Source organism: Marmota marmota, unplaced genomic scaffold, assembly GCF_001458135.2.
Source record: "Marmota marmota marmota unplaced genomic scaffold, marMar, whole genome shotgun sequence".
Lineage (NCBI taxonomy): Eukaryota > Metazoa > Chordata > Mammalia > Rodentia > Sciuridae > Marmota > Marmota marmota.
Window position 1 is genome coordinate 3892860 of NW_025999991.1, and position 16769 is coordinate 3909628.

Sequence of the window (16769 nt, forward strand, 5' to 3'; positions counted from 1 at the left end):
TGCTGAGTGTGTTCTAGGTGCCCAACTCTGTTCTAGGACATGAGGATAGACAGACTCAACGTCACACACACACACACACACACACACACATGCGCGCGCTTCTTGCCGTGCCCACATTCTAGTGGGAAGAGATAGAAACCAAAAAAACCCAAAGTAAAAAATATGTGTAACAAGTTAGAGGTGGTAAGTGCAGGAGAAAACCTCAGCAGGAAAGGGAGGCAGGCAGGAGCTAGTGTCTCCTTTTCAGCAGGAAGGTCCAAGGACTCCTCAGTGACAAGGGGAGATGGGAACAGAGGCTAAAGGTCAAGGAGAGGTGCGTCAAGGCCTTGGGGACAGAGTCTCCATCCAGCATAAGGGTCTTCCTCCTCCTCCACCTGCGAGCCGGCCTTAGGCACTTGCTTAGGTGGAGATGACAGACCAGGGAGGGCTCTCCATACCCAACAGAACCATGTCCAGACCTCATACAAAGCCACCATTCTGCCTGACTTCCTTATTCAACTTTTTATTTTGAAAGGATCACAGATCACGCAGAGTTGCCGAGGCGGCCAGAGCGGTTCTGCACGACTTGGCCCAGTGGACCAGCGGCTGTGTGGTACCTGGCCACAGGACCGTACCCAGAATGTGACTGGCTGCCCAGGGGCACCACTGCTCTTCCTCTACTTCCAAGTAACACTTCTAATCCCTGGGACTCTGTGAAGAACACCTTAACACGCCAGGACAAAGATCCTGTCTCTATGAAGACAGGCTTGTGGAGTATCTGGCCCACTGACAGCACCAATAGCGGGTGAGTGGCAGTCACTGAGGATGGCCTGACGCCCAGAAGTTTATCTATGGTGTCCTGCAGGCGCCACTGGCAGCCAACGTGGGGACGGTTTCAGGGAACACGAAGTTTGCAGTGTCTAAGAACCCGATCAGTTCAACGTGTGCGTATATTATGCACCAGGCCCCTTGGTGCGCTCAGAGCCTTTACTTTCCATCAAGCCCCACGTCTGATATCATAGTATCGCTACGCACTTCAGTCGGAAGAGGTACCTGTTATCTCTGTTCTGTAAGTAACTCAGCACAACAATCACCCCAATCTGACCGTTACGCCAGCTACCCCTCTTAGTCCTTGGAAATACAAGCATGAGGAGATCAGGGCCGTGCTCACAGCCACAGGTGACACAGTGGGTCAGAAAGACAGAAAAGCAATTTACTACAATGAATGATAATTTCTATACAAATTATCTGATTAAGTTTTTTGACAGCCCAAAGAGGGAGGCATTCATTTTAATAGATTTTAGAAAGGTTTCACAGAAAAAAGTGGAAGAAAGATATGTTCATGTAAGGCATTTTCAGGAAATGGTGTGACTACAGTCTAGGGGTTAAGACTACAGTCTAGGGGTGTGACTCTAGCCTAGGGGGTGTGAATACAGTCTAAAGGGTATGGGTCTAAGGCTGTGACTATAATCTAGGAGAGTAACTGCAATCTAGGGGTTCAGACTATATGGGTATGACAACAATCTAGGAGTATGTCTATAGTAGATGGGGGTGTGACTACTATCTAGGAATGTGACAACTGTCTAGGGGTGTGACTACTATTTAGGGGTGTGACTACCAATCTAGGAATGTGACTATAGTATATGGGGGTATAGCTACTGACTAAGGGTATGACTACTATCTAGGGGTGTAGCTACAGTATAGTGGTATCTGTACAGTCTAGGAGTGTATGACTACAGTCTGAAGGTGTGACTGCCACCTGGAACTACAATCTGAGGACATGACTGGTAAAGATGTAACTAAAGTCTAGAGGTGTAAACTGTAACCCAGTCTGGGGGTGTGACCAGAGTCTGGGGGTGTGACCACAGTCTGGGGGTGTGACCACAGCCTAGAGATATGACTACGCTCTGGAAATATGACTACAGTCTAGAGACAGGACTATACTTTGGGAATGTGACTATGGTCTTGGGGTGTGACTGTACTGTGGGGTATGATTATAGTCTCAAAGGTAAAGAAATGGCCAAAAATGAGGTTAAATCTGGATAGAAAAGTGTCTTCAATGGCACACATAAAGGGATTAGTCTGTAGCATAAGCATATCTATGGAAGAAACAGATCCACTGAAAATCTTGTTCTTGTGGCTGATATGGACAATTTTACATTTTGTGAGATAACTTAGGTCACCATGAAAAATGGACTGGCAGTGGCAAGGACTCAAGAATATATACCTGAGTTGAAAAAATTTATTTCATCCATCAAGTCTTATTTATAAGATCTCCTTTTAACAGGTGCCAACCAAAATAAGACTTACAAAATAAGAGTGAGAGCAAGGCCCAAGAATTCTCAAGTGCTAAAGAAAGCACCCTTCTAACTGTCCCCTTGTACCCACCACATCCTGCCTCAGACCTTTGTCACTTCACCCACCACATACGCACTCTCGCATGCTGGCACTCACATGTTTACACTCCCACATGCATGCACTCACACATTCTTACACACATGTTCACACCTACGCATTGACTCACACTAGCACACATATTCATGCACTCACACATCCTCCAATACACACATGCACACACATGCTCAGTCATAAAAGTCAAACACATTCACATATTCTCAGTCACACACATTCCCATACATGCATATGTACACTCACACACATACACACACATGCACTCATATGCTCACACATACATGTACACATAAATTCTCATTCACATAATGCACATACTCACATTCACACACATGTACACGCACATGCACAAAATGCTCATAGTCATATACTCACATGCTCACAGTCACACACACTCACACACATGCTTACAGCTACATATGTACACAACCACACATTCTCATGCTCACACTCATATGTACACTCCCATGCACACATACATGTTGCACTAGGAGGTATCTTGTAACAGAGACAGTTAGGTCCCTGAGACCAAATATATACACTTTACGACCTTTTACAGAAAATAATTCCTAATCCTGGTCTATGTAGAAAGACAGATTTTGGAAAAACAGACATACAAATAAAGTTATTGTTAAAAAATTATACCCCAAATCAAATAATACAACTAACAAATGGTCAAGTGAATTAAACAGACACTCTCAAAAGAAAAAATACAAGTATATGAGAAATGTTCAACATCATTAGCAATTAGGGAAATGCATATCAAAACTACACTGAAATTTCATCTCACATCAGTCCAGAATGACAGTCATCAAGAATACATAATAATAAATGCTGGAGGGATGTGGGCTAAAAGGAACACTTTTAAACTGTTGGTAGAATTCTAAATTACTACAACCACTATGGAGATCAGTATGGAGCTTCCTCAAAAGACTAGGCGTGGAACAACCGTATGACTCAGCTACACCACTCCTTGGAATTTACCCTGAAGAATTAAAGTCATCTGACTGCAGTGATACATGCATACCCATGTTTACAGCAGCACAGTTCACAATAGCCAAACTATGGAACCAGCCTACGTGTCTGTCAATGAATGAATGGATAAGGAAAATGTGGCATATATACACAATGGAGTTTTATTCAGATATAAAGAAAAATGAAATTATGTCATTTGCAAGAAAATGGATGGAATTTGAGATTCTCATGTTAAGCAAAATAAGTCAAACTCCTAAGGTTGAGTCATATGTTTTCTCATGTGGAAGCTAGAGAAGAAACAGGCAAAGAAAGGTGGGGGTGGATCTCCTAAAAATCAAAAGGAAGTCAGTAGAGGAAAGGGACAAAGGGGAAGGAGTGGGGAAGTGCTGGGGACTGATACTGGCCAAATGATATTGTTATATTGGGTGCATGAACAAATATGTAATAATAAATCCCATCATTACACACCACTGTAGTGCACCAATAAAAATGTGGGGGAAAAAAACAGTTTTCATGTTATAAAGTGAATAAGAATGTGTTGGCATAGGAGAGAACAACTAGGGTTGGCAACCAAGCACAGATCCTCTTTAGGCAGGGTGGGGTAAGGCTCTCTCAGGGAGTGACTATGTATGGAGACGTCTAGAACTGGGAGGCATTAGGTACGCGAGGGTGCAGCAGGTGCAAGCACAGCAATTCAGCTGGACAGGAGAGCAAGAGCACCCAGGCAGACTCTGTGGGAAATGGAATAGAAAATGACAGGAGATCTGACTGTGCAATCAGATGGAGTGAGAGTGCTTTGCCAGTCAGGACCTCCTAATATGAGTCCTCAGGGAAAATGAGAGCACCAGCACGACCAATCTGATTTAAACTCTTAGTGGGTAACTGACCATCACCCACTTCCCTTTCCGTGCTTCTAACAAGAACTTGATTTTACTTGGGTGCCGACTCATTTCCCCATACCACAGGGGTGTTATGATGAATCTAAGCTATTCCACTGATGATTGTGATTGATTTGAGGAGTTGAAGAAGCCAACCATGGCCCACGTTGACCCAATCAGAGTAAAGAAATTATTTATATTCCATACCAAGACAACATTTCCTATGCACCCCTATCCTGCCCCCTCCAATGAATGTGAACAAGGAAGAATATTACTCCGGGTCCTACAGGCAGCTATCTGAAGAAACTCAGCCTGAGGACAGATACAATGACAGAGAAATGGAAATAAACTTGGGTCTCAGTTGGCATCATTAACTACTGGATCCACCACCTCTGGAGTGTGAGCATAGTGTTTGATATAATAAAATTTTAGACTTAAAAGCCAATTAGAAAGTTTCCATATACATCTGATATGGTATGATTTTTTATGGCTGCTATGTGAAGAAAAGATTGGAAAGGAACTAGAAGGGATATCAAACTATTTGGAAACCATAACTATATCTAAGAAAAGGAATGATGGCTAGAACTAGAATAATTTCCATGGACATGAAAATAAATGAACTTACTTCCAGAGATTACCTATTTTCATATTTAAATATAACAATAGGCATCCTTAACTTTGTGTTTCTTAGGCAGGGTTTAGTCAGAAAACATTCCTAATGGTACAACCGAGATACTTCTTGAGAGAAACTACTAGAAAAGTGATAGAAAAAATTTAAAAACAAGCAGGGATGGGGAAACAAGTTCAAACAGGAACAATAGAAGAATTTATTTCTGCCTTAGAGTTGTAGAATTCAGGAAGAGCCAGGAGTACCCACGGTGGAGGTTGCTGGTTCAAGCTAGGATCTTGGAGGAGGTGAAACCCCTAAAGAGATATTGAAACAGGTCAGGGAATGAATTTTTCATTGAAAAAGGCAAATGACAGATAAGGAAACTGATACTCATAGAATTTAAGTTATTGCTAATAAAAGGTATTTGAGAAAAGCCCACAGCTAACATCACACTCAATGTTGAATGTGCCCCTGGGATCAGGAAGAAGACAAGGATGTCTGCTTGCACCTCTGCTATTCATACTGCATTGAAGGCTTCAGCCAGAGCAATTAGGCAAGAAAAAGAAACACAAGGTATCCAAATACCCAAAAGAAGAACTAAAACTCTTTCTGTTCACTGATGACATGATCTTATATATAAACATCCCCCCAAAATCCACCAGAAATTATTGAGCTAATAAACAAATTCAACAATGTTGAAGGATAAATCAACACATGAAAATCTGTTCTATATGCTAACAGTAAGTAATGTGAGATCTAAATTAAGAAAAGAATTCCACTTACAATAGCACCCAAAAAATACAATGCATATAAATAAATTTAATCAAGGATGTGTAAGATTTTACATTGAAAAATTACAAAATATTGCTGAAAGAAAATAAAGATGCATGACTTTTCCTAAATATGAAAAACTTGTGCTTAGAAAGTATGTCTAAAAGCCAGCCCATGCTCATGAACTGGAAATTTTAATAGTTAAGATGGAAATACCTCTCATAGAAATCTACAGATTCAATGAAATCCTTACAGAAATTTAGATAGTGGAAGGAGGGACTGGGAGAGATGGCCTAGGGTATAGGGTTCTCTTTGGGAATGATGAAAATGTTTTGAACTCAAAAAGGTGGTAGTTTAAAGAACTTTGTGAATGTACTAAACATCACCTAATCATGCACTCTAAATTGGTTGTTTCGTGTTATGTGAATGTCACTTCAATACAATAATTTATTACCAATGAATAGGAAAAGGACAAACCCAGCAGAGGCCACATTTTCTGTTGGCTGTTCACTCACTGATGTCACCTGATCCCCCACCCATCCTGATCCACAAGTACAACTGAGCCTCACAGTGCCTTCTATGAGCCCAGTGGCACACATTATGTCATACTTTCATGGTGACAGCTGAGAATAAATAATGCAAAAGACAATGGGTTTTCAGACAAATTATTAAAAAATAAAAAAATCCTAAATGCTTTTAAATGAACTTATAAACATGTATATGTGGCTGTGTGTGTGTGTGTAAAAGAAAAGCAGGGTCAGGATAGGGAAAAGTGTGGCAGAAGTGCAGGTAGAAGACCAGAGGGTCAGGGCAAATCAGATAGCTTTGACAGTGTGCTGCTAGGGACCTCAAAAGAAAAGCAATATAATGAAGCATCTTCCACTCTCAGGGGCTCCCAAGGCCTCAGGGAACCTTCTCTAAGGTATTGGAGTGTGGGAGAAGTTTTGAGAAGGGGTAGTAATCAATAATAACTCCTTCCCTCCCTGGGCTTCGAAGCCCAAGTGGCTGAGAGATGAAAACCACCTTAGGGCACTTGCACTATGAAATCCAGGGACCTAGAGGTCACAGATTCACACGGAAGGTGCGGAAGGACTTGGGGCTGACGCAGCAGCTCAGCAGTTACCCGAGTGCCAAGGAAGAGCCCTATTTATCAACATCTAACCAAAGACAAATAGAGACTGCACTTGCGCTATTTTTGTTGTGTCCACAGCCATTTTTTGCATGATTTATGAAGGAGTTTTGGCTTGAGGTTTTTTTCCTAATAGAGCTGTCTGTGTAAAAGAGCTTTGTCCTCGAGGAAGCCATTAATCAAAATATTACAGGATTCTTCTGCTATTTAAGAACGTGTCAGCTGACCACATGCGTCTGAATGCATCTCACGAGCTGGCCTCCAAGTGCAGACTCCTGGGTGGCCTGCTGCACCATCTTCACGCACACTGAGTTCTGCATGCATGGCAGAGGCCTTGTCTCTCACAATGTTCCTGCCATCTGCACTGTGTTCTGCTTCCCCACCTGTCTCTACCATGTGGGGATTCTCGTCCTACTGAATTGCCCCAGCCCCACCGTCCCTGGCTCATGCTACAGTTCCTGGCCTGTGTGGTGGGGATTCTGTTCCTGACTGACACCTTTCTGTGTTTGCTCAGAGAGCTGCTGATGTGCTGGGAAGAGAAACGCCCGTGCCATTCTGAGAACACACCGCTGGCTGGGAAGGGTCCAGGTGTGAGGTCCTGTTCCTCCTCCTTTGGGTGCAAGGGATTGGCTGGGTTCTTCTGCTGGGGTGCCCTATTGTTAAGAGGCTCACGCTCCCAGCATGTTTCCACAGAGCGCTACCGCTTAAGTGTCTGCTCCCTGCCCAGGTGACTCTCGTGAAGAAAATCTGATGAGGAAGATGTGGTCTCCTCCAGACAATGATGCCCTTAGAACTTAGGCAATCCACAGATCTGCCCCGAGGAGTGAGTGAGCAATAAAACCTACTTTCATTCAACTTAGAATCTTCAGTTTGCATTCAGCAGGAGTCCTCTAGAACAGAGTTCTAGAAATCATGGCCCATGGGCTGAATCCAGCTGCTGCCTGGTTTCTGTAAATAGTTTAGCTATAACACAGCGAAGCACCCTCCTGGGTCCACGGGTGATCTGTGCTGCTCCTGTGTCCGTGGTGGAGCCGGGTGGTGCTGATGCAGGACAGACACCGTTTGGACTACAAAACAGTTAACTTAGCTATCTGCCTCTCACAGGAATTGTTTCCCAATGCTTGAACAGTGTAGTAAATCCTGAGATAGCAGACATTTATCATTTAATTTTATCCTCACCTAGTACTTCTGGAGAGAAAGAAGACTAAGCCTAATGGCCCAGACCCTGGTAAAACCAGCTCAGTCTTATTCTCAAGAACTAACACTATCAGATTTATGCTAAATACAATTCTTCTAGGAACACACTAAGGAAAAGTACTTAAATGGCATCCTTTTACTAAAAACTACACCCATCATCAAACTCACAGGTTTATAGAGCTTCGACTCATTACAGCTTCGTCCCGTGGCTCTCTCCCTGCTGCATCTACTTGTCACATGGTATTATTGGCAGTCCCTCCCCTTTATCCACTGTTAAGTTATAGCATGTGAACTTGGAGCATCCAGTTTTTCCTGGGGGCTACTGACCTCGAGTTGTGAGTGTGCTCCCAGCAGCTCTCCTGCTCAGGGCCTGGGAAGGTCCAGCTGGCCTGGCCACTCTCTGCTCACCCACACTGGCCCTGGCCCCTGCTGTTCCCAGGCCCTTCTTCAGGTGGCAGGATCAGCAGGGAGCGCTTGTCCGACTGAGGCTGCGGCTCCTCCTGCTCCTGAGCTCTTCTCTCCACCAGAGCCTCTCCAGGTAGCGGCCGAGCAAAGCACTAATAACTCACGAGGCTGACTTTTTTGAAGTCAAGAAGTTTCCCTGCTTCTGGAAGCATCTTTACCATTTCAGCTCCCCGGACTCACTCCAGAAAACTCAGCCACGTTTCCGTCCCTCTTCTTTCTCCTTAGAGTCCACAGGCTGAAAGGATGTGCATCGCATCCTCTGCTCTGACTCTAAATTGAAACTATATGCCAAGACTTCAAGCTGGTTTCTTTACCTTTTCTTCCCCATTTTTTTTTTTTTCTGCCAATCAAAGCACCGAATATTCAGCAGTCTTTGAAATTCAGGAAGCTTTCTTATCTCTGCCTTTATCTATGTTTCAGTCCTATCTTCTAGAGTCCCCCGCCTCCTTTGCCTTTCATTCTCTGACAGAAAAAGTGCACAAGCTGGTGTTTCTGAAGAACAGTTTCCCATGTTTAGCTGCTTGTGTCTTAGAAACACCACCACGTCACAGCTGTACCCGACAACAGTGAACTTGGATTTCTTATTCCTTTGCTTTACTAGATCATGGAGGCTCCCTATTGGTTAAGGATTGCGTCTGAGGCTTGAGTTCCTGGAATTCATTGAGCTACTGGAAGGACAGCGCTAGGCAGGTGGGTGAGAAGGCCTGGGCCGAGCCTGCCCCCTACGGTCAGTTATGCTGGCCTCTTTGCTGGACCATCTGTCTGTCTTAAAGCCTAGAACAGGAAGAGCTGTCCTTCCGTACACACACGTTTATTGAGCACATACTGTGGGCCACAAGTAGCTTTCCAAAACACCAGCTGGCTCCTGTCACTCCTTTCAATGTCTCACTGTCCTCAGGAGACTGTTCAAACTTCTTGCTGACCTACAGGCCTGCTGTGATTAATCCCTGCCATTTCCCCAGGTCTAGCACCCCACCAATCTTTTGCTCACTCCCAGCCTACACTTGAAAGCCACCTAATATTTTCTATTTTAAAGGCCATGCTCTGGTAGGATGGGTTCTCACCCAAGGGACCCTTACACTCTACTTCTCCTCTAGTATATCCTTACTGAAATTCTCATCACATCCTGATTGCCTACTGATCTACTGCATTTCTCATCTAGCTTAATAAACTCTTCAAGGCACAAAGTCTCACCCACTGCCCTGTCCTCAGAGCCAGGCTGGTGGTGGGTGCTGCATCAGTGTTTGTTGGATGAGGATCAAGCTATGGTTTCCATCCGTGAAATTTCACAGCATGTATCCTGTTTACTAGTTACAATCCCTATACCATCTTGCTTCCAATGTGCAGTTTTTCTTTTGCCTCAACCTTCAATTTCCCCAGTGAATAAGAAAAAAAAAGAATCATACATCCAAAATACACATTGATGCTACAGAATAAACTCAAAGGCAAGACTTTCCTTACCTGGCCAAGTATCCTTCAGAATAATTCAACTGGCCCTGAACTGAACTTCAAAGCCCAGCTGAATTGTCACTGTCTACCCACACAATTCAAGATAAATGTCAGAGCCTGCAGTAGAAGAGATGAGACTTACACCCCTGGGGTCTCGGGTTGAAAGCCCGTTGTTCATACTCTCCGACTCACACAGTCCATGTCTATATAGGCTAGGAACTTTTCCCAAGTGACTCTGTCTTTTGTAATCACTTCCTGATTCTGTGTCCATGTACACACACACACACACATACACACACACACATTTGTTATTGTCACCCCCATTATCACCTACATCTCATAATACAGCTGCTGCTCTGGTTTGGAGAGACAGCAGGGAGACAGCCTTCCTGGGGACCAGCCATGGAGATTTGGTAGATTCTACATGGAGGATCTGGGATGTTTGTAACATAAAGAACCTGACAATTACCTTTTGTGTACCTTCCAAAGGACCGAGGGTACCTTCCATGGTAGTCCCAGGGATCCAAACTTGTCCTTCTGGACAGGAGGCTACATAATATCCCTCTGCAAGTAGGAGAAATGCTAAAAGATGACCTGATCAATAATGATCAATAACAGAAACAACCTGAGACAGATGAAAGTGCCCCATGTCTGGCAAATAGTCACTCTGAATGTTCCAACCAGGAGAACAAACAGAGGTGACCAGGTGGAAAGTCAAGGAGGCAGAATGATCATCCATGATTCACAGAGAGGAACAAGATTCCTCCCTCCATAACATTTTAGTGGCCCTTACAAAGGGCTCTTTCTACAGTTTTAGAGCAAAACTACTCTTTAATGCTATCATTTATTAACAGAAGTAGGAGACACAGGAGACGTCATCATACTGCTGGCTGGAGCATCGCATTAACTCTTGCTGCCTCATTCTCTGTCCCATAGCGTCAACTCATTGTCTCAACAAAGGGTAAGGAAGGGGAAGAACCAAGCAGCCTCCCTGAGTGTACAAACTCTTTGCAGGGTGACCCTACATTCTCTTCGCAGAAAAATTATAGCTGCTAAGTAGAAAAAAACAATCATGGATGAATTTTTAAATCATCATTTCACAATCCCTATTAAAACATCAACACAATAGATCAAGACAACTGTTAAGAGAAGCTAAAATCATTCGATGAAGGGCGAATGGGGAACTTCACAAGCAAAGACTTGCTGACAGGCAATAACTGTTCCCCCTCAACCACAACTTCCCTATTCAGGGCACCAGAGACGTCAGGGGGCCACATAGGGGGCCAGCCTCTCCAGTGGCTGAGCTGGCATGCTGCCAGTCCTGCAGAGCGGCTAGTCCTGTAGGAGAAAGCAAGCAAGAGACAACGCAAAGAGCCATGACTGAACAGAGAGAGCAGGAGCCTCTCCGAACAGAGGTCCCAGTTTCCTCAGTGAAGAAACAGCAATGAAGATTAACAAGAAAATATCACTGGATCCAGCCAATGCCACAAGGCACTCAGGGATTTTAAATATCCTTCCCTGATAAAGACTCATGGTGATTCTGGAATTTATTTAGCATGATAAAGAAAATTGACTAGAAACTAAAGGCAAACTTGATAGTGACAGACCAGAGGACTCTCCAGTCAATTCCTAAACAAGACAGGGACAATCTTTGAAATATTCTGGAAGTTTTGATTAAGTGTAATAGATTTTTTAAAAGGAATAGAAACTATAAATCTAGAAAATTATTCAGAATTTCTTATTTGTGCATGATTGACCTAGAGAAGACACAGACTCCGATAGAAATGCAAATAAATTAGGTGTCAGGCAACAATGATTTTATGAACCAATGGCTTCATGTCCCATCCTAAAGCACAGCAAAACTATGCGTACGCATGTATATAAAAGCATAGTGTTTGCACAGACAGGAGTGTACCTCAGAGGCTTGTAGAAATTAAACAAGAAATTTGTGAATAATAATAAAGGAAATCTTGAATAAATGGAGATACATGCTGTGCTCCTCTATGGCAAGACCCACTTTGAGAATACATTAAAAATATATATTTTTAAATTTTCCCGAAATGTTATAATCACTCACATCTTTGAACAGTTCAGGCTGTGACAGACTCTTCGGGAGGTTCTGGCTAGCTACACTCTCCAAGTGACGTCTGAGGCTCCTGAGAGGTCACGCGGGGTGCTGGATCCTCAGGCTGATGTCACTGTTTATGTAAATGCTCACCTAATGAAAATGTTCCTAATTAGCAAGTGCTCCATTTAAATGCAGAAAGAACAGCAAAGCCCTTGATTTCAAAGGACAGTGGAGTGGGCACTACCTGACATGAGGAGATATGCCAAAACTGTGCCCCAAAGCTGTGCCGTTGAAGTGTCTTGTTCTGTAAGTCACAAGCTCAGAAGCAGACCTGAAGAAGTGCGGGGCTTTCAGTGCCTGGTCGGTGAGATGCTCCAGTTCAGTGGGGAAAGAACTGGTCTCTCACACACAGCCTCAGGGAAACGGACTCGCCACTCAGAACCCCAGGCCAGCTCCACCCACACCACCCAGAATGCTCACCCCTTGGGCGGTGTGATCTCTGCAGAGCACCTCAGGGCCAGATGCTCCCTTCACCAGCATCCCTCACAGTGTGGGTCAGGGCACAGAATGTCACCTCTGCCAGATGCATTTAGTCCCTTGATATCTGAATCAGAAGGTCAAAGTTATGAAGCAATGCCACAGAGTCTATCCTGGCAGAGGGCTACAGAGGCTGCAGCCCCATCCAACCCAGAGACAGCCCCACACATCGTCCACCGGCACCATGGGACAGCAGCAGGCAGCTGGGTCTGCACCAAGCAGTGGCTGTGCTGACATCCTCCCCAGGCCACTGGGGTGGGGCAGGCAACTTCTGCTCTCACCACTGCATTATTTTATGACCAATCACATATCCCACATCCTTCTCAAAAACCAATCTGAGGTACAACAGAGACACCAAAATTAAAAGAAGTAAAAAGAAAACCTCCTTATTTAGCCAATAATCTACTGAGTGTGAAGATAACCATGGAGCACCATGAACCAGTACCACAATCACGGTGTTAAACCCCTACACCTCTAAGAATGTCCCTCAACCCCTTTATTCTTTTAATTTTTAAAATTTATTTATATTTCATGGCAAAACCTTTAGCATAGGATCCACCATCTGAGCAAAAATTTTTGAGTGCAGCAATATCACAATGTTACTAACTATAGTCACCATGATGTACAGATCCCAAAACTCATTCATCCTGACAGACAGACTTTCATGTCCTTTGGTCAGACGGTATCCTCTGTCCTTTGCCTGTCACCCCCCTTCTCACTTACGGTGGACTTGGAAACATGATGACCAAGAACCCTGATGAATACATTCATCTCTTACATCAGCATAAATTTCAGATTTACTATGATTTGAATAAAAATACATTCTGAAAAAATAAAAAATGTGTTTTATAAACCTAAAAAATGAAGATAGGTTTTCCAAATGTATGTGTTTTTTAAATGTATAGAATATATTTTTAATGCACATGCATATATGTGTATAAAATATAAATATTAAAAAGACTTTCCATAAAAAACTTAGAACTCTGATGTTGCAAGCACATACAAACAAAGCAGAAATCCAGGAGAGTCTGTAAAGGGATGCACAAAAGTCATGAAATATCAGTGTGATATTTTCTAAATATAACACATTTACATATCAGTGATTTTAAAAAAAATCCCACAAATAGCTCAATAAAAAACAGACAATGGATATTAAACATCAATTTATAAAAGATCACAAAAAAGAAAAAAATAGAAAAAACTATTTACCCTCATCAGTTGTAATCAAGGAAAATTAAAACAATATATGAGGCTGGGATTGTGGTTAGAGCGCTCACCTAGCACGTGCAAGGCCCTGGGTTCAATCCTCAGCACCACATAAAAATAAATAAATAAAATAAAGATAATATTGTATTCAACTAAAAAAATAAGTATTTTAGAAAAAACCAACATACCAATTTTCACTCAAGTTTGCAAATAAAAACAAAAAGAGACCAGGCACTGTGGCACATGCCTGTAATCCCAAGGGCTCAGGAGGTGGACCCAGGAGCATTGCAAGTTCAAAGCCAGCCTCAGCAGTTTAGCAAGGCCCTAAGCAACTTAGTGAGACCCTGTCTCTAATAAAATACAAAAGAGGCCTGGGGATGTGGCTTAGTAGTTGAGTGCCCCTGAGTTCAATCCCTGGTATCCCCAAAAAACAACAAGAATAATGATGACCAGTGTTAACAAGAGCAAGCAAGAATACAGTTTGCCAAATGCAAGTGACAGTGTGAACTGGCATAAACATTCTGTATGTTCATGGATTTAAGCAACATGTATGAAAAATACACTTGTCAAATCCTCGGGCCCAGCAAAATGTTATCCAAAAAAGGGTAAATTTATGAAATTTAGCAAAAAAGTATGTCTAAAATATGTAAATACTTATAACACATTTTTATCAATAGAATTGGAGACATGCAGGCCCGTCTCTGGTGGGGCAGTTGAATTAGTTGTGATGAATCCAAATGACGGCTACTGTGCCGCTCTGTCATGGTCACACAGATCTATGTTGAGACAGAATGCAATGTTCCACGTGCAGAACGTTTTGCAGCAGACATGTTCCCCATAAAAACGAGACGATGAACAAAGCCCCAAAAGCTCCTGGGCGAGGCACCCCTGCCCTGCTTCTCACCTGGCCCCAGCACTGCCAAGGGCCCGCCTCGCTTCTCCCTCGACTCCTTGGCCAGTGTCCTTTTCTTCTTCCTCTCCTTTCTTCTGTGCTCTCTGGATGGTACCAAGGTTTCAAAGAAATAAATACTTGAGACGCAGTTCAGGGACTCCAAACCTTGAGTATCAGACCTGGGTAAATGTGAAGTTGTTCTGAGAAAATTTTTTCTAAAGACATCAGGAAGCAGCAGCCAGATGGCCTTATGGACATGCAGGGACATGTAGATATCCATTATCTCCTTCCCCCAGCCCCAGTCCCCTGACACAGCTCACTCGTCTCTCCTCCATATTCCTGATAACACTGCACTCTTCATGGCGGCTACTTAGTGAGAGGGGACCAGCTGCCATCCTTGAAAACAAGTGTGTGGCTTTCTTGGGTTCAAGTCCTGCTCCAGGGCAGCCACCTGTGGGACCTACAGTCCTTGGTACACAGGACGGTGGGAGGATATTGAGCTGTGGGTGATCCCCTCCTTGAATTACCCTTGGCCAAGTGTGCTCTGCCCTTGGCAGGGACCATGAGGACCTTCAACACTCTTAATGTTGGAAAGCTTATTTTGCCTCCCATACTCTTAATACTGCTGCATCCCAGGTTACTGACAGAAATTTTTATTTTCCCAAATGGCAGAAAATCTGTGTGTGTTGAATTGAAGATATATTCTCCCTAGATATCTTTTCCTGCAAATGTCTGAATTCTCTTTTTGTTGCTCTTGCTGCTTTCTTGTTTTTCCTGCAATTAGGTAGATCCATTTGCAACTGAGCTACTCAGTGAGCTTTTACACCACGGTCTTTGTCCCCATGCTCAGCTCCCTAGCAAGGTGGCTCAGTGGGGGTGGTCTCCAGACTCAGTGGCCCAGTGGGCTGCAGCTCCCTGAGCTTGCGTTGGGCGTGGATGTAGCCTGGGCAGTGGGGCTCAGGCTGCACAGGCTCCCCACCATGATTCCAACGCACACCCGGATGCACTGCTGTATTAATAGCCTCTTGTTTCATTTTCAAATCTTCCTGATTTGGATGATAAACTCTGTGGTCACCCAGGAGCCATCTAGAGGGTTGTGGGCTTGAGGTTCCTTGTCCAGGAAACCCTTTGGTCCTGAACCCAACTAGGACAGTGGTCACCCTTGCTATAGCAGGGACCAAGAACATTTGGGACCAGCCCACCTTCTTCTGGTCAGCTCTTATGGGAGGTGGTGAGCCCCTCCCTCTACCCAGCCCTTGGTCAGGGTTACCCAGGTCCAGCACAGAGATACTCACAGTGCCCAAAGTCAAGACAGCAGGGCCTGTCCCCATTGTCCCCTCTTGGCCTCTTTGAAGAATTGCCTACCTCTCCACAAAGACTGCTAGGTCCTGGGAAGGGCAAGCAGGAGCAGACAGACAGCAGGCTTACCTGCTCACAGGAGCTATCCACGCAGGGCAGGTGACCGTGGTCCTTCTGAACAGGAGCTGGGCCCTAAGAGGACCTGTCTTTCATCCCATGCACACAGAAGGAGCAGCTCCTTTTACAAAATAATCAGATGAACCAGGACATGAATACCTGGAATGCTTTCTGATCTGACGCTGCACTCTATGTATAACTGTGCCTTTGGTCTTAACGTGTTTTTTGTCTCTGAATCTTCTGACTGCAGCAGTCTGGCTGGGCACAAATCACGAGCCACTGAAGCAGGAACAAACTTTATTTCTGAACTCCACCAGCACACTCCACACACACTCCCGGGAACTTCCCCGAACGCCACGTGGCTCCTCCAGGAACCACCAACCGGAAATCCCTCCTCCGGCATTTCCCCAACCAATGGGAACTCTCTGGGAATCCCCGCAAGAACTCCAAAGTAGCAGGCCGAGGTGGACAGCAGGGGTCTAATATTACAACTGAATACACAGCTTAACATAACCATCATCATCTCAATGGCTTGCTGGCATCACCTCTCAACCACTCCATTCTGGCAAAAATGCCATGCGTCATTCTGACTGGGCTACGGCTCTCAGCATCTGACTTGCTTATGAATCCAGAAGGCTGACTGCTGTCTTCCCTGCTGTATCAAATGTGACCAACATCTGGGTCTGCTTGGGACCTAGCAGCTTCCCAGGACACAGGACTATTCATGTAAACACCAGAAAAGTCCTGGGATAACCCCAATAGTGGGTCACCAATGCCAACGGCAG

General features: G+C 44.2%; 1 protein-coding gene across 5 annotated transcripts in view; it reads right to left on the reverse strand.

Moving 5' to 3' along the window:
- Cd226 (CD226 molecule) overlaps window positions 1-14741 on the reverse strand; it is a 76753-nt gene extending 62012 nt beyond the window's left edge. Inside the window, exons 1-4 of one of the 5 annotated variants that reach the window (XM_048806629.1) lie at window positions 14581-14741; window positions 12414-12537; window positions 12178-12264; window positions 11939-12083 (exon numbers count right to left, since the gene is read on the reverse strand). The gene's annotated coding sequence lies outside the window, so the exon portion shown is untranslated. Of the gene's footprint in view, window positions 1-8274; window positions 8990-10334; window positions 10427-11938; window positions 12084-12177; window positions 12359-12413; window positions 12703-14580 lie in introns of those variants that run through there. The other 4 variants (XM_048806628.1, XM_048806631.1, XM_048806630.1 and 1 more) reach the window with 4 other exon arrangements.
- Between the last annotated feature and the right edge of the window lie 2028 nt (window positions 14742-16769).